This window comes from Ambystoma mexicanum, chromosome 2p, assembly GCF_040938575.1.
Source record: "Ambystoma mexicanum isolate Mex_15411 chromosome 2p, UKY_AmexF1_1, whole genome shotgun sequence".
Lineage (NCBI taxonomy): Eukaryota > Metazoa > Chordata > Amphibia > Caudata > Ambystomatidae > Ambystoma > Ambystoma mexicanum.
This window is the reverse complement of record NC_090923.1, coordinates 311,406,345-311,432,167: the sequence shown is the minus strand read 5'-3', so window position 1 is coordinate 311,432,167 and position 25,823 is coordinate 311,406,345.

Below are 25,823 nucleotides of genomic sequence, written 5' to 3'. Positions count from 1 at the left end.
TGGGTTCGATGCTTGGGTTCGTGAGACATACACCCCTCCTGCTTCCCGTTTCCATGGGCTTGCAAAGGGTGTGACCAAGTGACAGTGATGTACACAGTGATGTTGGGCTCCCATGAGCTGTGTGGGCAGTCTGTAGTCAATACTGTGAAGACATTCCTTGTGTATATTGTTGTTGTATTGTACACTGCATGTTGTAATTATGTATGCTTCTGCTTCCATGTCTCCCTCTAAATTTGCAGGTTCATTCCTCATGTCTTCCCAAGCCCGTCTAGTTTGGAGATGGAGTTCATGTTGTATGCAGTACACAGACAAGTTTTGAAGCCTGCAAGACTTCAGTTGGAAGGGGGCGATGTGGTGGCATATTCAGGTTGTAAGACTACGACTACTTTAACTTAGTTTCATGTTTTAGTTGTGTTTGTGCTTGTGTAGCTGCATTGTATTGTTGGTAAGTATTTGGTCATGTGTGTTGTTAGTTCAACAGTACTAGGAGCATATTGTGTGTGGCCAGTTTCCATTAGGGACACTGTACTTTGTGACACTTGTGTCAGGTTTTCGGGATTGCTTTGTTTGCTCTCACATCGCATGAAATGCCATGGTGTGTTGGGTGGCGGTGCTGGGGAGGGGTTGGGTGACATGGCACTGTTCTCATGTTGTATTTTGCAAGGGGGTAATGCATTTAGCAGCATATGTGTCTTTTGATGACACAGCATTGGTGGTGTTTCTGTAGGTAGGGATGCACACATTGTGACACTTCCAGGTGACCAATCTCAGGCTGATATGGTTGTGACAGTTGACTGTCCCTTATGTCATCATCATTGATTGTCAGCTGCTATGTGGCAGGGCTGTGTGCATTCCACAGGGGTGTGATTCTAAGTGAAGTAATTAGCCACCATTATGTTCGGGCTGCCTCACCCCGTGCCTTTTTCCCTCCCATGCGCAGCGGGCATGCATGTGGTTGGGGATGTGGGGGCACCACCATGTCAACCGGCAGGCCCCGGCGTGTTGCAACGTTGTGCAGGACACATGCTGCCACTATGATCCTGCACACTACTGGGGGAGCGTATAACAGCTGCCTGCCAGAACGGTCAAGGGAGCGAAAGCGTGACTTGAGCACTCCGAATGTGCGCTCCACTATGCCCCGGGTATGGGCTGTGTTGTATCTTACCTCGGGTGGTGTGGTGGGGTTCCGAATTGGCGTCATCATGTGGGTGCTCAGAGGGTAGGCACTGTCCCCTGGGGAGGTGGTGATGGGTATCATTAGTGGGGTTGTGACATTACTCAGTATCTGGCATGCATGCATGTGCTGTGGTATTTATACTCACCAAGCAGCCATGCCGCCCAGCTTCTAGGTCCCGGTTTATGGTTGACATTCTGTAAATGAAACTGTCGTGGGTGGACCCTGGATAGTTGGCATATACTGAGGTGATGATTCCCTTGGCATCACATACTACCTGCACGTTGATGGAATGCCAGTGCTTGCGGTTTCTATAGATGTGCTCTGATGCCCTGGGGAGACGTAGAGCCACATGGGTGCAATCAATGTCACCTAGGACTTTGGGGAATTGTGCCACCCCATAGAAATCCTGGACGGCAGCCTGCCTTTCTGCAGGTGTTCTGGGCAGGTATATGTGCCTGCGGACTGATGGGCGTGCGGTCATGATGGCCAAGACCTGGTGTAGGCAGCGTGACTGTGTGGCCTGTGACACCCCCCCACTATGGCACTTGTCCGCTGAAATGATCCGGTGGCCAAAAAGTGCAGTACATTGAGGACCTTCTCCAGGAGGCTGAGTGCTTGGGAGCAGAGGGTGGGTGATGTGAGGTCATCCTCCCACTCACTGACCAGGTCGAGTATTATGTGAGGTGGAAACCTGTACCTCCCATACACCTGGTCATCAGGCATGCCAAAAAGGCTGGTTCTGGGTGTGAAAATTCTGGGCCTGACTATCCTCCTCCTGTGGGCGTGTGGGCGTTCCGCGCATTTGCCTCCTGTACTACCCCGCCCACCCCAGTAATACACGTACCCCGCTCGCCCAGGCCCAATCGCGTGTAAAACCTCCCGTGAGCCCCTGAAGTACACATAGCCCGCTCGCCCTGGCACAATCGCGTGTGAAACTTCCCGTGCACCCCCGAAATACACGCTATTTTTGACACAGCGGGTGTCCGTGTTTGTCGCGTACCCCTTTGCACGTCATTTGTCCTAGAGGGCCACAGTATGGGACATTCATCAGAGCTGTATATAAGTGCTTTTTGTTAGTGCAGGGACGCTACCGCCTGGCTTCGTGTGGCGGACATGTGTTGATGTACATAGTTGACTTTTGGTTTGTGTCATGAGATCGCCATTTCACTGCTGGGGGGTGGGGGTGTAAGGGGACATGAGTGGTACATGAGTGGGGGCCTGCTGGCAGGTGGCCTGCACTGCTGGGGGGTGGGGGTGCAAGGGGACATGAGTGGGACATGAGTGGGGGCCTGCTGGCAGGTGCCCTGCACTGCTGGGTGGTGGGGGTGCAAGGGGACATGAGTGGGACATGAGTGGGGGCCTGCTGGCAGGTGCCCTGCACTGCTGGGGGGTGGGGGTGCAAGGGGACATGAGTGGGACATGAGTGGGGGCCTGCTGCCAGGTGCCCTGCACTGCTGGGGGGTGGGGGTGCAAGAGGACATGAGTGGGACATGAGTGGGGGCCTGCTGGTAGGTGCCCCTGACTGCTGGGGGGTGGGGTGCAAGGGGACATGAGTGGGGGCCTGCTGGCAGGTGCCCTGCACTGCTGGGCGGTGGGGTTGCAAGGGGACATGAGTGGGACATGAGTGGGGGCATGCTGGCAGGTGGCCTGCACTGCTCGGGGGTGGGGGTGCAAGGGGACATGAGTGGGACATGAGTGGGGGAACGCTGGCAGGCGCCCCTGACTGCTGGGGGGGTGGGGGTGCAGGGGGAAATGAGTGGGGGCCTGCTGGCAGGTGCCCCTCAGTGCTGGGGGGGTGGGGGTGCAAGAGGACATGAGTGGGGGCCTGCTGGCAGGTACCCTGCACTGCGGGGGGGTGGGGGTGCAAGGGGACCTGAGTGGGGGCCTGCTGGCAGGTGCCCCTCAGTGCTGGGGGGTGGGGGTGCTGGGGGACATGAGTGGGTGCCTGCTGGCAGGTGCCCTGCACTGCTGGGGGGTGGGGGTGCAAGGGGACATGAGTGGGACATGAGTGGGGGCCAGCTGGCAGGTGCCCTGCACTGCTGGGGGGTGGGGGCGCAAGGGGACATGAGTGGGACATGAGTGGGGGCCTGCTGCCAGGTGCCCTGCACTGCTGGGGGGTGGGGGTGCAAGGGGACATGAGTGGGACATGAGTGGGGGCCTGCTGGCAGGTGTCCCCAACTGCTGGGGGGTGGGGTCCAAGGGGACATGAGTGGGGGCCTGCTAGCAGGTGCCCCTCAGTGCTGGGGGGTGAGGGTGCAAGGGGACATGAGTGGGGGCTTGCTGGCAGGTGCCCTGCACTGCTGGGGGGTGGGGTGCAAGGGGACATGAGTGGGACATGAGTGGGGGCCTGCTGGCAGGTGCCCTGCACTGCTGGGGCGTGGGGGTGCAAGGGGACATGAGTGGGACATGAGTGGGGGCCTGCTGGCAGGTGCCCCTGACTGCTGGGGGTGGGGGTGCTGGGGGACATGAGTGGTGGGCTGCTGGTAGGTGCCCTGTACTGCTGGGGGGTGGGGGTGCAAGGGGACATGAGTGGGGGCCTGCTGGCAGGTGCCCTGTACTGCTGGGGGGTGGGTGTGCAAGGGGACATGAGTGGGGGCCTGCTGGCAGGTTCCCCTGACTGCTGGTGGGTGGGGGTGCAAGGGGACATGAGTGGGACATGAGTGGGGGCCTGCTGGCAGGTGCCATGCACTGCTGGGGGGTGGGGTGCAAGGGGACATGAGTGAGACATGAGTGGGGGCCTGCTGGCAGGTGCCCCTGACTGCTGGGGGGTGGGGGTGCTGGGGGACATGAGTGGGGGCCTGCTGGCAGGTGCCCTGCACTTCTGGGGGGTGGGGGTGCAAGGGGACATGAGTGGGACATGAGTGGGGGCCTGCTGGCAGGTGCCCTGCACTGCTGGGGGATGGGGGTGCAAGGGGACATGAGTGGGACATGAGTGGGGCCCTGCTGGCAGGTGCCCTGCACTGCTGGGGGGTGGGGGTGCAAGGGGACATGAGTGGGACATGAGTGGGGGCCTGCTGCCAGGTGCCCTGCACTGCTGGGGGGTGGGGGTGCAAGGGGACATGAGTGGGACATGAGTGGGGGGCCTGCTGGCAGGTGCCCCTAACTGCTGGGGGGTGGGGTGCAAGGGGACATGAGTGGGGGCCTGCTGGCAGGTGCCCCTCAGTGCTGGGGGGTGGGGGTGCAAGGGGACATGAGTGGGGGCTTGCTGGCAGGTGCCCTGCACTGCTGGGGGGTGGGGGTTCAAGGGGACATGAGTGGGACATGAGTGGGGGCCTGCTGGCAGGTGCCCTGCACTGCTGGGGCGTGGGGGTGCAAGGGGACATGAGTGGGACATGAGTGGGGGCCTGCTGGCAGGTGCCCCTGACTGCTGGGGGGTGGCGGTGCTGGGGGACATGAGTGGTGGCCTGCTGGCAGGTGCCCTGCACTGCTAGGGGTGGGGGTGCAAGGGGACATGAGTGGGGGCCTGCTGGCAGGTGCCCTGTACTGCTGGGGGGTGGGGGTGCAAGGGGACATGAGTAGGACATGACTGGGGGCCTGCTGGCAGGTGCCCCTCAGTGCTCGGGGGTGGGGCTGCTGGGGGACATGAGTGGGGGCCTGCTGGCAGGTGCCCTGCACTGCTGGGGGGTGGGGGTGCAAGGGGACATGACTGGGGGCCTGCTGGCAGGTGCCCTGCACTTGCTGGGGGTGGGGGTGCAAGGGGACATGAGTGGGACATGAGTGGGGGCCTGCTGGCAGGTGCCCTGTACTTGCTGGGGGGTGGGGGTGCAAGGGGACATGCGTGGGAAATGAGTGGGGGCCTGCTGGCAGGTGCCCCTGACTGCTGGGGGGTGAGGTGCAAGGGGACATGAGTGGGGGCCTGCTGGCAGGTGCCCTGCACTGCTGGGGGGTGGGGGTGCAAGGGGACATGAGTGGGACATGAGTGGGGGCCTGCTGGCAGGTGCCCCTCAGTGCTGGGTGGTGGGGGTGCTGCGGGACATGAGTGGGGGCCTGCTGGCAGGTGACCCTCAGTGCTGGGGGGTGAGGGTGGAGGGGATCATGCGTTGGTGATCAGTAGTGCAAGCTGACATGTGGCTTGCCTGGGGGGCATGCCCATGGTGGATGGGCTACCTGCGGGACATGACCAGGGGTGCAGGGTAGTCCCCTGTGGTGTGGGCCGCCTGCAGGGGCCGTGGAGGGTGTAGAGGGAACACCTGGTAGGACCCACATTGCCAATTCACGTCTAGGACTCCCCTGCACCCCAGGTATACACGTACCCCTCTCGCACAGGGCCTATCGCGTGTGAAACTTCCCGCTAACCCCAGAAATACACGTACCCTGCTGGAATCGCGTGTGAAACTTCCCGCGAACCACAGAAATACACGTACCTTGGTGAAATCGCATGTGAAACTTCCTGCGCACCCCAGAAATACACGTACCCCGCTCGCCCAAGGCCAATCGCATGTGAAACTTCCCGCGAACCCCAGATTTACACATACCCAGGCCAATCACGTGTGAAACTTCACACGAACCCTAGGAATACACGCACCCCACTCGCACAAGGCCTATCGCGTGTGAGACTTCCCGCGAACCCCAGATTTGCATGTACCCAGGCCAATCGCATGTGCAACTTCACGCGAACCCCAGGAATACACGCACCCCACTCGCACAGGGCCTATCGCGTGTGAAACTTCCTGCGAACCCCAAATTTACACGCACCCCACTCGCCCAAGGCCAATCGCGTGTGTAAATCCCTGCGCACCCCCGAAATACACGCACACACTATTTTTGACACAGCGGGTGTCTGTGTTTGTCGCATACCCCTTTGCACGTCATTTGTCCTAGAGGGCAACAGTATGGGACAATCATCAGAGCTGTATATAAGTGCTTTTTGTTAGCGCACATTTTGGCGCACATTTTTTTCATGCGCAGGGACGCTACCGCCTGCCTTCGTGTGGCGGACGTGTTTAGGCCTGTGCGCGTCTTTGCCCGTGTAGGCTGGTTTGCCCTATTCGATTCCATGAATACGTGTTGTAGGCGAGCGTGTGGGCGTTCCGCGCACTTGCTTCCTGTACTTCCCCCGTGATGCCCACATTTTCACACGTTGTTCCCCATTCCGCGTGTCACGCCCCGTGTTACGCCTACTTTTGTTATGTGCGCCGCGCTATGTGCGCTTTCACTGTAGCCGTAGCGCACACCGTTAGATGACCTGTGCGCCGGCGTGCGCCACGCAGATTTTCACCGCACATCCCAGATTTTACTCGCGCACGGACTTCCATGAATCGTGCGTGGGTTTTGCTGCGATTTTCGCACTTGCACTGCGATTCGCACGGTTTCGAATGCTTGCGCGTGAATATTCAGCGCACATTAATTCCATGAATCGGCCTGCTGATGTGCAGACTGGGTGTAAATGAGGAAAATGGGAGTGTGTGAAGGACAGTATAGCGTTCCGTATCGGGCGCAGCCAAAATGGTGCCGTCTGCAGAACAGACACGGTTGCCGGCAAGTTCGTAGACAAACAAAATGGAGTTGTCCTAAGGACACAGGAACTGTCCGTACAGTGAACATAGCATGCGTGCACATGCGCAGTAGAAGATGGTGCCGTCTGCAGAACAGACACGGTTGCCGGCAAGTTCGTAGACAAACAAAATGGAGTTGTCCTAAGGACACAGGAACTGTCCGTACAGTGAACATAGCATGCGTGCACATGCGCAGTAGAAACGTAAGTATTGCGAACATTGCGCCTGTTTCTAACTGTCCGTCTCACTTGTGTCGCACTTTGAAGTTGTTTGAGAACCCGAACACTGTGCGTAGGACACTTGTGCTCATGCGCACGTTTGATTGTTTGCATTTGCTGTCCTGGAGACTTTCATTATTGGGGCGGATGTGTTGAGGATGTCATCATGTGACCGCACCTGCACTGAGCGTGGGGACTCATTTCCGTGGTTGGTGTGCTTCTGCAACAATACAAGCACAAGGCAAAGTATTGTAGAGTGTAAAAATGTAATTTCACACATTCCAAACAATAGGCCACCTCAGGACTTGCTGTGTAAAATTTGTGTACCGCTTTGTAGGGATGAAGACGGTCACGAGGCACACCCCTGCACCCCTACAAAAAGCCACATCCCCGAGCGCATCTTCATTGTCCTCCTAGCTATAGCAGATTGAGGTATGTTGCCTTTACTGCTGTAGTGACCAAAAGGAAACTAATCGGTATGGCTTCCATGGCTGCTGTTGGGTCATTAGCCTCTGCACCACCCCCAAACCCGCCACCACCACCACCTCACCAAGGGCCTGCAGAGAAATATATGGGTGAGGATGTAGAGATCGAGGAAGAAGAGGAGGAAGAGAATGATGTGGCGGAGCTCCGCACTAGGTGCACTCGGCGGGAGTCGTGGGTGTGGCGGTTGTTTTCCGTTTATGAGAATGTACCAAAAGCATGTGCGAACCTGGTGAAGTGTAACCAGTGCGAGGTGGTGTTGAGTCGCGGGAGATTTGGAGTGTACAGTTTTGGTACGACAACCATGAAGCGACACCTTACTTCGTTCCACACTGCGGACATTCGCAAGGTGGTGCCATGTGAAGAGCATAGTCGTTTGAGTTCCTCTACAGCATCCTCGGTATCCAATCCTCCCACCACAAGAGACACTCCTGTGGGGAAGCGCCTTCCTCCAGCTGCCTCACAAGCCATTCCAATGCTGTTGACCCTTATCTTTCAAAGGTGACAGTAGTGTGCACGTATTTTGATACAGTACTCTGCAGGGGGGAGAGTTTTCAAAGTGCTTTTGAGGCTGCAGTCACCGAGCACCAGAAGATCTGTTCCTTACATAAATAAAGCTCACCCTAAATCTTTCTCTGTTCAGTTGCCCTTTTTTATCCCCGTGGCTGGTGTCCCTTCCTTACCCTCCTTTGCCTCTTCTCCTAATGTGTTGTGTGCTGTTAAGCAATGAACGTAAAAACAACAAAAATTACAGAAAAGGCTCTTTTCAGAGCCGCCTTTCTCAGTATAACAATAGAACTATGAAGTGACGGCCGTAGACCCCTGCAGAGTTCTGAAAAAGTTTGCCGACAGTCGAAGAGGAAAAAAGGGAGGGTGCATGCGGAGCAAACACAATAAAGTGTACGTTTAGAGTAAGTGGCGGCTCTGAAAAGAGCCTTTCGGTGGTGTGTTGTGTGGGTCAAAAACAGTGGATTGGGGAAAACGGATTATCAGTTAGGTTAGTCTGATTGCAAAAGAGGTCGCAATGCATTTTGTACATTGCGAAGAAAAATCTGATTGCCAGCATATATGAGGTGGACTCCATCTCTGCAGAAAATGAAAGTGCTGCGAAACAAAATGTTTTCATTGTGGTAAGAGGACATGCCAACATCTCTTAAAAATGCACACACAGCCTTATTCACATTGTGTCTCGCTTTCTCCATTTGTGGACCAAACGCAGAAGAACGCAGCCATATTTGTCTTTGGGCAATACGGGAAAAAAGTATTCGACAATTTGGAAACATGTCCATGAGCTTTGCGAGTCCTTCCTTCACTGCAAATTGCAAAGAAATTCCAGATACATGGCCTAAACTGGTTCCTCCACAATGAATGATCAGTATAGCTGGAGGACGCTCTGTCAGTAAAGTAACACAAAGAGGTACCAAGTCCAGCCATCTCATGCCACGCACGCCATGCCAGTGCACTTCTGCATGTGGAAATCCGAGATGTGTAGATAAACTGCAGCTTTCTGCATGCACCTTCAACCAATGTATCCATTAGTCTCCCAAAATCCATATAATCTGTTTTCGAGCATGGAAAGCCATGGCTGTGTGGTCTCCTGTGAGGGAGAAGACAATCTTATTAAAGTACGTCAGTCAGAACACACCTACTGAACTTTATGGACCAATCCCTAGCGCCGCTCATTCTCATTTACATGCGGCTCCACCCTTGAATCCCCGGTCGTGATAGGTGCTGGCTGCTAACTACCGCCATGTTCGCGGACATGTACAGGATCAGAGCGTGACGACGGTACAGTAAAGTACTATTCCCCTTTTTCCTATTTAAGGTAAGCTCTAAAAAGAGCCGTTTTTTTTATTTTTGGCCAGATACCGTACAGACACTAGTATTTTATGTCTTTTTTTGTCCTTGCTTTACTCTTGCAAACATTACAGAACCTTCTCTAAAGCAAGCCTTACGTTCCAAAAGAACATCGTATTTCCCAATTAAGATAGCTTAACACCATCTCCTTCAAGGTAATGCGCATTGCTTGGAGCAATGTTTTCATGGCTGCAAAAAAACGTACCAACTCGTAGCATGAATGCACGAATGCCGCGATTGATAGTACACCTCCCGATGCTTTGATCTGGAGAGAAAACAGAAGTGTTGTTCCATTGTACTCTCGGGAGTAAAGGAGAAAAAATTACTTTCGTTGTTGGGAAGATGGTCATGAGTGCTTCAACCAACTGTGCCAAATCTGCCAACAAAGTACGTGAAGTCAGGTATCCCAAATGGCAAGCGCTGTAGTGCAAAATTACCACATGAGGAGTGTTCATTCTACGCATGTCTCTACAAATTTGCTGAATTGCCACAGCATTGGCATCAGTGTCAGTGCTCCACACCACCTCTACTCCTCGCACATCGAAATGGTGTGCCACATGCCTACTCTTGGCATAGTGTTGTAAGCCTTGCACAAAAATGTCTCCAAGCATCAAAACCCTGACCCTCTCCACCTCTGCCATCTTCAGTGTGCGCACCGTCTTTCCACACAAAAGAGTAATGTGAACATCTGATTGGCTGATGCCTACAGTAGCCTTTCCATGCAGAATTTTCTGTAGAAACCCATATGTGACACGCCCTACCAGCGGACAAGCGTTGCCTTCGTGCGGCTCGTAACTCTTACCCAGTCCTTCCACCCTTTCTACAGTGGTACCAAAGCGAGTCCCTCATTGGACACAACTAAGCGGTCGCACAATCATCCACCAATCACATAGAACATCGCTAATTTTAACTCTGTCATCAACATTGCGCACTTCAAAATTACTGTCAATGATTCTGAATGGAAGTCGCATACCATTGCAAAGCACCTATTTCACAAGCTACTGTGCAAGGATAACACATTTCTACGTACAGCTCCATACATGTCCACATGCATTAGTATAGAGCACAGGTATGTATATTTTAATCAGAGAACATGTGGAAGCCTTATGATTTAAATTAGACAAAATAATGATGCTAAATGTCCATAGGGAACCCATAACAACACTCCCCCTTTAAAGTGCAAGATTGCCGATTTGTCATTCACAAATCGCATGACTGCTTACTGTCTTCCGCATAACCTGTACACACGTTGCAAGCATGCCTATTTAAGGCAGACCTCAATTTTGTATGTGAAAATGTCAGAGTTCTGTACTCTGTACGGCCTACAGTAATGCTACTTGCAATGTGATCGTATGAGAATAGTAAGCGCTCCCGATTGTAGTGCTGACATTTCCTTCTGAGGGTCTCCTGATTTTTCGACATCGTGCTTTTCATTAACAAGTAAAAAATGTTTCCCCATCTAGTACTTTGCTCTATCGCTTACAAACCTCTCTCCTATGCATAGTACATTTTGTAAAGAACAAGACATTTCCATACCCTTACAAGATTTAGTTATTTTGAAGGACTTACAAGTACCATATTGCAAGTACTATGCCAAGACTTCACAGAGTGAAGTTAAATGTGCACGTGCACTGGGTTGAAATATGAAAGTTCAATCCTCTGACGAAAGAAGCACAAGTAATGTCTGCAGTATTATCACTGCTGCAAACACACAAAGTAATTGATTTTGTTTTTTTAATTCGCAGTGAAGACTACTCTCCTGAGAATCGACAGCATCTACACTGCAGACGACATATCCGAAGAAACCTGGTCATCTTGCACAAAAAAGTAAGTACCTTACAACCTTTATATTATAACTACTCGTTAGAGAGGCTGCGTGGCTTATTTGTTTATTTTGGGCACCAAAGCAAGCATTGATTTGTAAACCATTCTACCTACAAATATCCATTTATTGAACAAAGAATAACAGGCAGAATGGCTGACAAATCCCTGTGTGTTTGGTACTGAAATAGCATAGGTAATCCTTAGAAGGTTAGATTGTGAAAAGAAGTTGCTGTAGCATGTTTTCGGCATTTCGGTTATTAATAATGGTTCTCGTAACAAGTAGGCCACTTTGTATTCTCATCTGAAGCACATTGTAGTAGTATACAAACAGTAAAGTAGCCTTACCAAATGATTGTTAGAGTTGACTGTATGTTGACACACCATGACAAAGAGCTTCCCCATCAGACTTATGCACACATGCACACTGCACACATACATTGGACAACAGACCGAAGTATATATTTTTTCTCAACAGACACCAAAGAATGCCTACCAAAAAGCAACTCTGTAGAAAGGAACACAGAATTAGAGCAAAGAAAAATAAAGGTGCCCAATGTAAGCATCCACCTGTTGTAGAGTGTGTAGAGAATCTTGGTACAAACCAGCTAATGAAGTTGGGAAACATAATAAAGGAAGTCTCAACTACCGAAACTGTACCTCCTCCATCAAAAAGTGTCACAAAACACAGAAATGTTGTCAAGTAAACAGCTGCCAGTATAGCTAACAATGTCCCTAATAATCCTGATAGTGAAAGAAGAACCCATAGTAAAAAAGTATTTTAGCAAAAATGTTTCGTCACAGAGTCCTTCAGAATCTACTAAGAAGAGGACCAAAATCATCCTCACCCCTTAAAACCTACCGTAAAAAGTTAATCCTACAAGCTCTCGTGGACAGTGCAATCCTTCTCAAAAGGAAGTTGTTCATATTAGTGTTAAATAGGAAGAAAGCACTAACAAAACTAAGTACCAAACTACAAAAGAAACTCAGCAATAAACGGAATGTGAACAAAAATAATTTCTTGCATATGTTTGTGGTGGTGAATGGAGTCACACAACAACCACAGAGCCATATTTTAATGAAGAAGCATACAAACAAAATCAAACAAACACAATTGCCATCCATAGCAGTGGACGAGGGTAAGAGAAAATCAATACTACCATCATGGAACAAGAAACACTGCTTACAAAATTATCTCCTGAAAACTCAGAATTACCTCTCGATTCAGTAGAACCACACCGTCCAGTATACAAATGGCCGTGCACATCAATGTGTGCCATTCCAAACAAAGCTTTCAAATCTTTACGTCAGTTTCTCAATCAATATGTAAAAGGTAAAGACAAAAGTAAAATGAAAGTGCTGCAAAATATGGATATTTGTGCAGTGCGGAAAGACACGGGACTAAAAGACATTCATTAGCCTGCATTTCTGGGCCTATTTGCAAAAGTACCTTCCATGATATCAAAAGAATATCAGTACATCATTCCAATGTAAGAAATTTAGTGTGTAAAATATACTATGCAAAAAGTCCAGCTTCAGAATTAGGCAATTTAAATACCACTCTTCTGCATGGTACACCCAAATACTTACAAGAAGAAATGGACCGTATCCAGAAAAAGTATTTTGGAAGTGAGAGCCACGTAGAAAATGCAACAGTTTTAGAACATAGTAGCGACAATTCTGCACATAGCAACCTTCTACTACACACATACAAAAAAGAAATAGTAAAATTTAAAAGGTCATCAGCTGAAGTACCAAACCATGTGTGTGTGTGTTGCCGTGGAACGTTTTACAAAAGGAACACAAAAAATGTGGACATAGCATACAAAATAGAAAACAATGAAGACTCTAAATGGTTTGAATTAGCTTTGTACCTTTTAGCTGAAAACAAACATGAAGTAACTGAACGTCTAATATGTTGCAGTTACTGTACTGCAAAATTAGACAACAACCACACTCATTCACGTGCTATTACAAATAATTTGGAATTGTTTCCATTACCAAAAATCCTGCAACAGCTCAATTTGTATGAGAGCATAATAATTCAAACAGTTCACCCATTTCAAGCAATTATACGCCTTCATCCAAAAACAGCAAAACTACCTTCCTCTGAATTGGTGAAAGGCATTTCTGGCAAAGTAGTTTACTTGCCATTAGATCTAATGGAAAATGTACACACTCTAGAATGGAACGTTCAATAGAGCATTCTTTAATAGTCTTGGTAAATGGAGTACCAACAAAGGACAAAAAAATTTAGCAACCATTAGTGGACTTACACAAAGTTAGACAAGCATTGCAATATCTAAAAGACAATAATGAGTACTACAAGGAAATGAATATTGATGAAAGCCTAAGGCAAACAACTGAAATAATTCAAGAGCCATCAGAAACTGGACAATTCGAACTGCTGGATCCAGCTACAGTATCCACTCTTTTGGACCATTACACAATTCATCTATTGCATTCCAATGAAAGCATAGATGATGCACTAGAAACTTACCAAATGCGACAAACCAAAGGGTCACCAATGAGTATTTGGGAAAAAAGTATAGAAGCACGTGCTTTTCCACTGCTATTTCCTACTGGCAAAGGTGGGAGATACGATGATAGACCCACTCAGCATGGGGCATCAGAATACTGCTCATTACAAATGTATTCGCAAGATCCCAGATTTAGACAAAATGTGGAATACATATTCCACCTACTCTATGAAAGTGAATTAGCAACACTATGTTATGGAGTTGCACACATTCTTAAATCTAGAACGCACTTTCAAAATATGTCAGCTAAGCAGTTAATACAAAAAGTACAAGAAAAAGATGAGGTTTTACAATCAAGCATAACAAATTTGTTTGCAAACATGCGTGGTACAAAGGAATACTGGTTCAGACGGCACAGAGACGTGCGTTGTATGATCAGAAACCTTGGACCACCAACTTGGTTTTTTACGCTAAGTTGTGCAGAATATGCATTGGAAGATTTACATGAGTTCCAACGCAGAGCAAACAGCAACAAAAACAACATAGATATATTAACACCTAGAGAACTTTGCTCTCTAGATCCAGTTAATGTCTCAAGATATTTCCATCATCGTTTCATTGCAATGCTATACTTTATTTGCAATAAAACTGTTCCTCCCCTTGGAGAAGTGCAACACTTCTTTTGGAGAAAAGAATATCAAGCGAAAGGAGCACCACATATTCACATGCTGTTATGGATCAAAGGTGCACCAAAATTTGGGCACGACAGTGATAGCACTGTTTTGCAGTTTATCAAAAAATATGTCACATGTGAAATCCCTTCAAAACAGACACATATTGAGCTGCATGGGCAGATTTTACAATTTCAAAGACATAAATGTGGCAAATATTGTCGGTTTAAATACAAAAACAAAGATAATAACTACACCAAATGCCGCTTTGGTTTCCCTAGACAGTTACAGAAACAGGTGAAGTAAACAACTTCATGTCTTCAGTTCGACATAGTGTTAGAGGTAAATCATCTAAAAACACGTATTACATAAAAAGAAGGGAATAATCAAAATATATCAATGATTACAATGGAATCATTGCCCTATTATGGAATGCAAACATAGATGTGCAGTACATTGCAGACAATTCAACTGCTGTTACACGATATGTTACAGCCTACTTAACAAAAGCAGAAAAAACAGAGCTTCAAAATCTCTCGGATGACCTAGCATCAGACAAAACATTATCACAGAAATTGTACAGCCTAGGCATGAAAATGCTCTCTCATAGAGAATATGGGGCCTATGAAGCAGCAGATCATTTAACCGGCACTGCTTTGTATGTAAAATCAGACAACATAGTATGGCTCAGTCTTGGTCCTGCAAAATCTAGAAAAAGAGTGCTAAAATCATATGAGGACATATAAACAATTGCCAGAAATGATCCCAACAGCCAAGACATTCTAATAAACAATTTACTGGACACGTACTATCCAAACAGGAGTAACACTCTGGAAAGCATGTGTCTATACCACATAGCTCAAAACTTTGCATACAAAAATAATGTAAAACCCGATGAAAGCAAACACAGATATAGAGTGAACGATTGTGAAGGGAGTTTAGTGAAACTTAACAAACAAAGCTTAATTAATCATGTGAAATTGTCATTAAAAACTCCTCAACAGAAAGAACTATATTACATGTCTCTGTTACAACTTTTCAAACCATGGAGAAAAGAGGAAGACATACTAGATAATTATGAGTGCTATGAAGATACTTTCAAAGAAAATGAAAGCACTATCACCGATGTGAACTTTACCCAGTACAAAATAATGTTACACAATGAGCAGCAACAGGAAGAAGAAATTCAGGCCCAACTAGATAAAGACTCTTCTGACAGTAGTCAACCTTCTGTAACAGGAAGTCAAGAACCATTAGGCCAATCACTAATAGCAAATGAGGCTGAAGTTGCTATGGCAGAAGTAGAAAACACCATGTATCAGTATCAAGAAGATACAGAAGACTTAACTGTACAACAAGCAAAACTTAACAGCGATCAGCGCACCATTTTTGAAGACGTAACAAAACAAATTGTACATGGTGTACAACACGAAAATGAAGAATGTACCTGCCAAAATTGCAAACCTATACTGCTGTACGTCAGCGGTGAAGCTGGATCAGGGAAAACATTCTTAATCAAAATTATCAGCAAGTTCCTTCAACAATTGACAAACAACAAACTGTCAGCTGTTGTAACAGCCCCCACAGGTTTAGCTGCCTACAACATAGGCGGTGTGACTTTACACCGATTACTACTGCTTCCAGTAGAGCATCAAAATAAATTAGACTACTACAAACTTTCTGCAGAAGCTGCAATGGAATTACGTAGAGTATTGAAACAAATGAAAATGCTACTAATAGATGAAGTGAGCATGGCCTCCAACCTAATGTTGGCTTTCATTCATCTCAGATTGCAAGAAGTACTTAAAAGTAATAACGAAGAACTCTTTGCAGGGAAACACATTATCGTTTTCGGAGATCTTCTACAATTGACACCAGTGAAAGGTGAACCGATTTTTAAAACCTTAGGCCACAAACTCTGCCGGAAAACTGTTGGTAGCATAGCTAATGTTAACCCTTGGCAACATTTCCAATACAGAGAATCAACTGAGAACATGTGGCAATCAGCATATCCCACTTATGCCAACATCTTAAAAAGTATTAGAGTTGGTGTATTATCGCAAGAAGCACAAGCTGTATTGAAAAAGCAGTGTATACATGCACTTTATGGTGATAATGCATGTGCAACTGATGTTATGGAACAAATAGCGCACAAAAATGTCAATTGTATGGCCTTAATACCAACTCTTGCAAGCTGTTTCAAATTCAATGAAACAATGTTAAAGAAAGAAATGCAAGCAGTAATAGAAATTAGTACCACAGACACACTAGACGTACATGGTATGACAGTACTCATGTGTGAGCATGCCACAACATGACTAAATAGTTTAGAAAATTAAATCTCCAACACAGCTGGGTTGGAAAAAAAATTGAAATTATCATTAAATTGTAGAGTAATGCTTAAACGTAACCTTGACGTAGAGCAAGGGCTAGTTAATGGAGCACTGGGCACAGTTGTTGGCTTTCAATCATACCCACATGATAGCAACATTCAGTTTGTAAATATTCGCTTTGATAAAGTTTGATAAGTGAAAAGGATAAGGCGCTCAATTGATCGATTCCTTCTCTTCAAAGTCATGTATGTAGATAGAGAGCAATTTTCTCTAACTCTTGCATATGCAGTTACCATTCATAAATCCAAGGTCTTACACTAGAGAAAGCATTGATAGATATAAGAAAGACAGTGTTTAAGGAAGGCATGAGCTACGTAGCATTATCACGCCTACGTACACTTGACGGTCTATTGCTAATAAACTTTGATTCAAGTAAAGTCAAAGCTGATATTCCTTGCATTCTAGAATACAATAGATTGCGTTTTCTGTACACCCCTCATCTGAAACAATACCCTGTTCCAGATAAAGTGAAACGTGGTAAAAGAAAAGTAAATGAAACAGAAATGCAACAGAATGCAACAGCAAATTCCGCAAAGAAAAGAAAAGAAGCTAAAGTTTCATCAATTGGCGCAAACATAGAAGAACCTATTAGGGAATGTAAACTAGGCAGGTCGGCAAAGAAGCAACAGAAAAACTGAAAAATACACTCAGATACAGAACTTGCTGGCCATTCAAATTAACAAATGAAAGTGGGGTAAGTTGCTATGCAAATGTAGCAATGAATATTCTATTTCAATTTCCACCAATTGTTATCAATATTTACCTGCACAGCACAGACCAATTGTGTTTGCAAATGTTGGTGCTGCATAGAAATGCAACAAAGCAAATCCTGTTCATGGAATAAGGCAACAATTGGATGACTGTGCTGGAATGGTGAGATTCACTATGAACTCACAAGAAGATCCACAAGAATTTCTAATGTACATACTATTAGTATTGGAAAACAAAAGCATACCTGTAAATTAAATCTTCCAAATTTCGTACATGTGGAAACACACATCCACTCTCTGTAACAAAGAAATACAGGAAGAAATCCCAAATGAGCGATTTGTGTATGTTTCCATACCAAACAGTGAGAGCTTTCCAGTTCAGCAACTTGTACACAATGCAAATTATGTAGTATTTGCAATTCAGACAATCGCTCTACCTTACTGATACAATCATATAGTGCCTACATAATACTTATGCTTCTACGTTATAATGCAGATGGCACCAAAAACAACTGCAAACTGGCTGGATTCACACATGGTCATGTGTGACTTGGAAAGGAAACCTTTACAACAGTAGGAATAATGTACCATGCAGGAGCTACAACCAATGCAGGTCACTACACTGCATACATTAAAAAGAATTCTGGATGGTTTGAATGTAATGATAGCACCATTACTCTAAAGCAGAGGTTGCCAGCTAACCTAACAAATGCGTATGTAATGTATTTAATGTTCTTGAAGCCAAAATTTACAAATGAATGTGTACTTCAAAATTGTCAACAAAGTATGTGAAAGACTACAAACAGTTAGAATACGCCTACAGGTATCTAACTACCCAACAGGATGGAAGAATGACACAAATAAATGATTATCACAGATCGTTGGAAACAAATGCACAGGTAGAATACGCCTATAGGTATCTAACTGTTGTTAAAAATCAGCAGGAAGGCAACAAAAAAAACATTAATGGGAAAGATACAGGAAACAGGATATGACAACGACACAAATGAATGAGTATCACAAATCTGTAGAAACAAATGCACAGTTAGAATACGCCTACAGGTATCTAACTGTTGTTAAAAATGGGCAGGAAGGCAACAAACATAACATTGATCAGAAAGATGAAAACACTGAAAGTAAAAAATGAAGTAGTTAGTACCATATGAAATGAAGGTTTTTTTTAATCCGACAAGGATTTTTTTTCCCAGATCAAAGGATTAGAAAAGCAAACACAGAAACTGAGCGCAATGCACAGTACACTGGTTTGTAAACTAAATATGAGGGTAAAAAAAAAGTTAACTGTCTATTATGCAATGTAGTAAATTAAATAAAAATGCAAACACTAACACACATTTTTCTTTCATCACAGAAATGGAAAAAGTGATACTTTCGCCGAGTACGATAGCCAATTTAAAAAAAGTATGTGGAATCTGAACAAAGTAAGGAGTAAGTATATTGGCAGGCATTTTCTACACATGGGAATCTACACGTCTAATCTATGGTACTAATATGCTGCAGTGCCTGTAGGCTGCCCTTCCATCTTTGGTGAGTAATGTACCACCTACGCCTTACAACCAAGGTGCAAGGAGTAGAGTTCCTATCGACAACCATCACTGCATATGGAAACCATGGTCCTTGTAAATTAGCTGCTTATAAATTTACTTTTCGGACCATTGTCTACAGCCATGAAGTTAAGACACTAGGGCATCTACACAACTAGCACATTCCACCACACCCATAATGACTTGTAACTCCACTGCTTATGACTTCATTCTTGCGTGCATGGCCTTTAGCCATGCACCCAAGAGTGCAGGGTCTCCCCACAACCGCCTCGGTGATGTGTGGTAGTGGGGGTTATTCTATAGGTGTGTTATCCTTCAGCACCTCTGCCCAGAGGCTTCCCTCCTAGCTGTATGCCTGTAGATCTTACATGGGATGGGTGTGCAGTGTCTTCCAAGTCTAGTACTTACCACTTTGTTCTTGGTTGCATGGCCTTTGGCACTCCCCACAACTTGGCAATCAAAACGCAACACTACGGGTGTATGCATGGGTGGCACATGTGGCGGTGGTTGTGGCCACGGCCTACAGTCTTGGAAGTAAGGCCTTCGGCCTTTGGCCGATGGCCATGCATCCAAGACTCTAGGCCCTGGCCACAACCACCGTAGCATGTGCCACCCATGGTGGCGTACTAATGAATATAATAATAGCCATTTGAAAAAATAATGCATTCACGCCATATTGTCAATTACAATGTTCCCTAACACCACACATGTCCTTACAAATGTAACAACTCCCCCGTACACTGCACGGGCTGAAATACTGGCCTTATTGGATCCCTCATTTTCTGTGCGTACAAGGAGGCCATAGGAAATACGTCATTAAGTAGGTATAAGTGTATTATTGGGGGCATGGCCTTTGGCCCTGCACCCAAGAGTGCAGGGTCTCACCACAACCACCTCAGTGATGTGTGGTAGTGGGGGTTATTCTGTAGGTGTGTTATCCTTCAGTGCATCTGCCCAGAGGCTTCACTCCTAGCAGTATGTCTGTGGATCTTACATGGGATGGGTGTGCAGTGCCTTCCACGTCTAATACTTACCACTTTATTCTTGGGTGCATGGCCTTTGGCCATGCACCCAACACTGCACGCACTCCCCACAACTTGTCAATCAGATTGCAACACTACAGGTGTATGCATGGGTGGCACATGCGGAGGTGGATGTGGCCAGGGCCTACAGTCTTGAAAGTAAGGCCTTCGGCCAACGGCCATGCATCCAAGACTCTAGGCCCTGGCCACAACCACCATAGCATGTGCCACCCATGGCGGCCTATGAATGAATATAATAATACGCATTCGAAAAAATAGTGCATTCACGGCATGTTGTCAATTCCAATGTTCCCTAACACGACACATGTCCTTACAAATGTAACAACTCCCCCGTGCACTGCATGGGCTGAAATACTGGCCTTATTGGACCCCTCATTTTCTGTGCGTACAAGGAGGCCATAGAACATACGTCAATAAGTAGGTATAAGTGTACTGTGCGTACAAAATGTCCCTAGAAATTACATCATGACGACCGACCCCCAGAACAAATGCATTGACCACCCATATCTTAAGACTCTAGCCCCTGGCCACAAGCACTGTAGCATGTGCCACCCATGGCCGCGTACTAATAAATATAATAATAGCCATTGGAAAAAATAATGCATTCACGGCATGTTGTCAATTTCAATGTTGCCTACCAACACGCGTGTCCTTTCAACAGTTACAAATTTCCTGTCCACTACATGGACTGAAGTGCTATCTTTATTACACCCCACATTTACCGTGCGTACAAGGTATCCATATAAATTACATCTTAACGACCGAAGAACAAATGCATTGATCACCCATGTCGTACTGTCTGATCCTTTCCCAATGCTCTGTGACACAGCAAAATAGTTTCATGAAAAAAGCATGTGTACGCTGGTTGTTGCTCCGCTTTCCGCGGATCCAAGATGTCGGGCGCATCCAAACCATCTGATGCAGAACACGTCTCGCAGCAGCCAATGGGCAGAAACGTCGCGTGTCCGCGGTCATGATGCCAGCCCCTTAGCCAATCGGTATCTTGTTCGTCGATTGAACAGGGAAGTGTGACCACGGAGCGAACATAGATATCACTAATTATTTCAGACCTACTTTTTGATAATTATAAAGAAACATACTGCACAGATGGTGACCAAATTTACAAAAGCACACTTTCTGGACCAAGCCCCTGTACCTGCCGCAGATTTCGTCAAAATCCATCCAGCGATTTCACCTGTAGCCGTGCGTAAAGTTGTTCCCCCATTCAGTCTATGGGAAAAAAGAAGTTTTGGGACCCCCCATATAACTTTGACCCCCCCTGGCCCAAACATCTCCAAACTTTGCAAAAAAAATTCAAACTTTTTTGCAAAGTTTGGTGAGGATTCGTCCAGGGGGAGCAAAGTTATAAGCTGCCCAAAAAGAGCTCTTCCTACCGAAACAGCAACTTAACCATAACTACCATGTAATATATATATATACATCCTTTCCTTCTGCTATTTTTTATTTCTCACTTTCTTCTCTTCTTAGGGTGACTTGTCTATCAGCTTGCGCTTGCTGGTTCTGTAATTGCAAGGCCTGTTGGAGTAGTTGCTGCCCTTCACTCAGAGTTTTAATGAGTTCCTCCATGGTGTTCGATCGATCCCACTTCTGACACCAAAATGTAGCAGTTCGTATGGTTCACATTAATAAAACTCTGAGCCAGTAAGTAGATTGTTTGGATTATAACGAAAACCCAACTCTTTATTTAATAATTATTTGTTTTGAACACAAGGGCAAAAGGATACAGTTTCTCTCGCACCTCTTCAGCTTCTAACCGGACTTGGCTTGAGGGAACTCAGGTAAGAGTCACTTTAGTTCTTTAAACAATGTCTTCTCTCTCGTCTCTATACTTCTTTTCCTTCTATGCAGCTGTAACTTTTATAGTCTTGAAGAATAACTTACTCCTCTAGTTGTTACTTTCTGTTTCCTTCTTTATCTTTTATTTATTTATTTATTTATTTATTGTCTAATCTCTTCAGACTTGTTCTTTGCTGCCAGTCCCTGCTATTTATTCAACTAGATTTCACAGGTGGTCCTTGTTATAACTGGAAACATTACTTGACACACTCTCCTTTCTCTGATGCTCTTGTGCACTTTCAATGTAGACTCTCTCTCTCTCTTTATTCTTTTCTAGTCACATGTATATCATCGTCGATATTAAGTCCCTTCAAATTCTTATCTTTATATTGGTCTCACATTCCTTGTTATATGCCAAGTTTTTATCTACTAACACTCAGCGTATTCTTGTGTCCAAATAGCGCAACGGCGCTAGGTAAATAACTCATAGCGCAACAGCGCTTCGTTTTCAATACTGTATGGGCCAACGTTCGCCTCTTCGTTTTAACTTTCTTCTTCACAAAAACACAACGGCGTTATTTTATCTTAACTGTAATGTCTCGGTATTAGGCTGAGCTTGGTCTCATAAGCATTGGTCTATCAGGCAGAACTGCGTTCTCTTCATTCATTCAAACGCGAGCGTTTGCTTACACGGTTTGAATGAGCGTTGTTCGCCTTCATGCGACGGAGCTGCCTTTCGCCCCTGGCGATAACGATCGCCTCCTTCATCCGATGCGCCTCTTCGCTTCAATTCCTCCAGCGATCCGGCTCGTAGCTCAGACTGTCAATCTGGCGTCTGTAATCTCTGCTTTTCCCAGAACGATAACGATTGTCCGGAATGTTCTCTCTCCTTTCTCTCTTTTTTTTCTTGAGACACTCAGCTGCGTAGATCACCGACTTCAGCTGCCCTCGTCCCGTACCTCAGTACGCCCAGCTGTAACTGTCGTCTTCCCCTCCTCCGTTCCCTAGACAACCAGAAAAAACAAAACAACAGCGTCAGACCTCCGTGATTCGCTGTAATCACTGTCCATTACTTTGTCTCCAGCGAACCTTTGCAGTTAACCCTTGACAGCCCGGCTTGTCCGGTGTGTCATTACATTGCCAGAGCCAGCGCCTGATTGTAGATCTCCTGCACGTTTCCCACTGGATTCATCACAGGTGAGGAACACATTTTTTGTTGAAACATTAATGAACACAGGGAAACTAACAGTCGTATGCACATTCTTCCTCCAGTCCTTTTCTACTATTGTTTAGATTTAACTTTCTGGTCGGCAACATTACTTAGGGGTTCCTTTGAGAAATTAAGGTTTTATGACGGCATGATAATGTTCTTTATTGATGTGAAGTATTTATAACTCATGTAATAGGCAGTGATTGATATGTATTTTTAAAGTACAGAATTTATATGCACTAAGCACTTTATTCCGACATAAGGAATATTATTGCGAGGTTGCTAATTGCACGTTGCACTTTACCAATAGTGAGTTGTATTCTTCGGCTGCTAATTGCACATAGCACTTTATCAACATTAAGTTGAATATTGCATGTTTGCACAGCTAGTAGGAATAAGCATTTGCACTTTAGTAGGTAATCTTTATACATATGAATCTAAGCATACAAATACTATGTGCACTATGCATTTTACTTTGAATACTATGCTATCTTGTTAACATTGATACCGTTGATAAATACATATTAACTGCTTAAATAGCAATAGTGCGCCATATAAAGTTAAGCTTTAAGCTTTTCGAAAAGGAGCGCACGCAAAAGGTAAACCTAGCCATTATGTTTAAGTGAGGTTCACTTTGAAACACTCGCATATGAGCAAATAATGATTGCCCACCACTTGTAGAATAACTATCTGCCAATGACAAAGTACGTTATATAAATATGTCTGAATGAGTTTTTTTTGCATTCGGTTTAAATACGGCAAAAAGACATAATGTGTTTAAAATGCCTGATTTACAAGCATGTTTTGTTTTGCCATTGTGACGAATTTTGTTGCAAACACCATTCAAACATGGCAGATTTCAATTACAGACTGTGTGGAGGAATATACGACTCTCTATATTACAACCATAGAGACTATGTCAGCTTAATAGTCCTTCCTTTGTGTTCCCCACCCTCAACGTGAACAAGCGGTCTGTTACCGCGAAACGCGTCGTTGTTATTCGTGCTATTTCCTGTCCTGGACATTATATTACTTAAAGTACATTTTTTGCCTGACAACCTATGGTTTCCTGCCTCTGTGTTCTGCGAAGATTACTGGCCGCAAACTGCTTCTCGTAGTGCCCTCAACCTTTCCTGGACCTTGGTACAGGGACTTTTAGATATAATACTAATACTTGCATACGATTATTTGGAAAAATTGAATGTGGTTCTTACTGCTGACAATGATCCTGTTATGTTAATGTAGAGTTTTTCAATCTTAATTGGTTAAAGTAGACTATCAATGTTTTTTAATGTTACTTGTAAATAAGAAATATTTAGTTGTATTGCTTAAGAAAATTACCATATTGGGTAGTAGGTTAAACTATGCAGAAATGTTTCTCTGTCCTAGGTCAAGGCTCACATTCAGGAAATTGAGGTTTAATCAGCTGTTTTAGAAATAACAGGTTCTTGGCATGATATTTTACACATATCACAGTGGTGCAGATTCCACAGATTAAATAGTGCTCTTGAATCAGTCAAATAGCTGCTACTTTATTGTCCCTATTTTCAGTGTGATCATTGTTTATTTTGAACAATTCCTTATTTTAATTACTAGAATGTGGAGGTTTTATGGACTTCATTCGTGAAAGTGGAGAAACGGCTTATTGTGTGCTTATATAAAATTAGAGATTTTAATATTTAAAAGAATGTACCAATTTGGATTTCTAAATGAAGATCCGTAAGATTGCTATTTTAAGGAATACTTATTACATTTACGTACTTGAAAATGTGATTGATTGTTAGTAGTGATGAACAATTTATTTGTATTTTGGTTCTATTTTGTATAAAAAGTGACTTTGTAATTAGGAGCTTTAGTAGAATAATCTATTGGAATGTATTTTTTGTCCAAGCAGATATAAATGAGCAGGCAGATACATCTGGGCTTAGGCCACAAAGCAGGATTAATCCACCTATCAAAACCTATTCCTTTGGGCTTGTTGACTTATCAGAATTGTTTGCTGCGTGAACTATACAAGGCTTTTTTCAGACAACTAACTATACAACAGATAACTTGTTTGTGGAGGAATTATAAAGGCTAACGGTTATGAAAATTGACAACACAATAACTGTAAATTTGCCTGACGTATAGTGGTGATGAATACCACTGAAGATGAAGCTAATGCAGTGGGCTTGATAATTAATGCAGGAAGTTATAGAAATCTGAGAGGATCTTAGGAAGAAAATCAATGTATTGACTCAAAAGGCTCACAAGAAGAGGTAAATCAGTAGCTCAGAACAGACACATCTGTGCCAAGATGCCCCAAAAGTGCCAGTATTCTATATTCTAAAAAGATCCATAAAGATATTACAAACCATAAAGTCCATTATGCAATGAATTTTGGGACCACTATCCTCTTATTTGGATTTCATGGTCAAGCCAGTAATTGAAGAAATGTGTTATGTTGTAAAGTTCTTTTAGGCATGATTAATCTCAACGAGGCTCTGCAATTTTCAACATGCAGTGGTCTGAGCAATACAATCAAGAAATTGACTAAGCAGAACTAACCATTGGTCAGAGGTGATTTTAGAAACGTAGGCCCTGTTTAATTTTAAAATGAGTGAAAACCTTATCAGACTTTGGTGAACACATAGTACATGAAAGATAGCACACTAGAAATAACTGCACTATCGTGCCTCACGCAATTATTGAACATAATAAATGTTTGAGATATGCATCACAACATGACTATACCTTTTGAACACTATCAATAGATGAAGCACACACACACACACACACACCATTGCTTAGGTACTAAAGTGATTTACACATATACATGCTTATTCTCATAGCTTCACATTGGCAAAACCTCTTAAGCTAAAAACAAATAATGCAATAAACAGTTATTGGAGCATTGTACACATGGA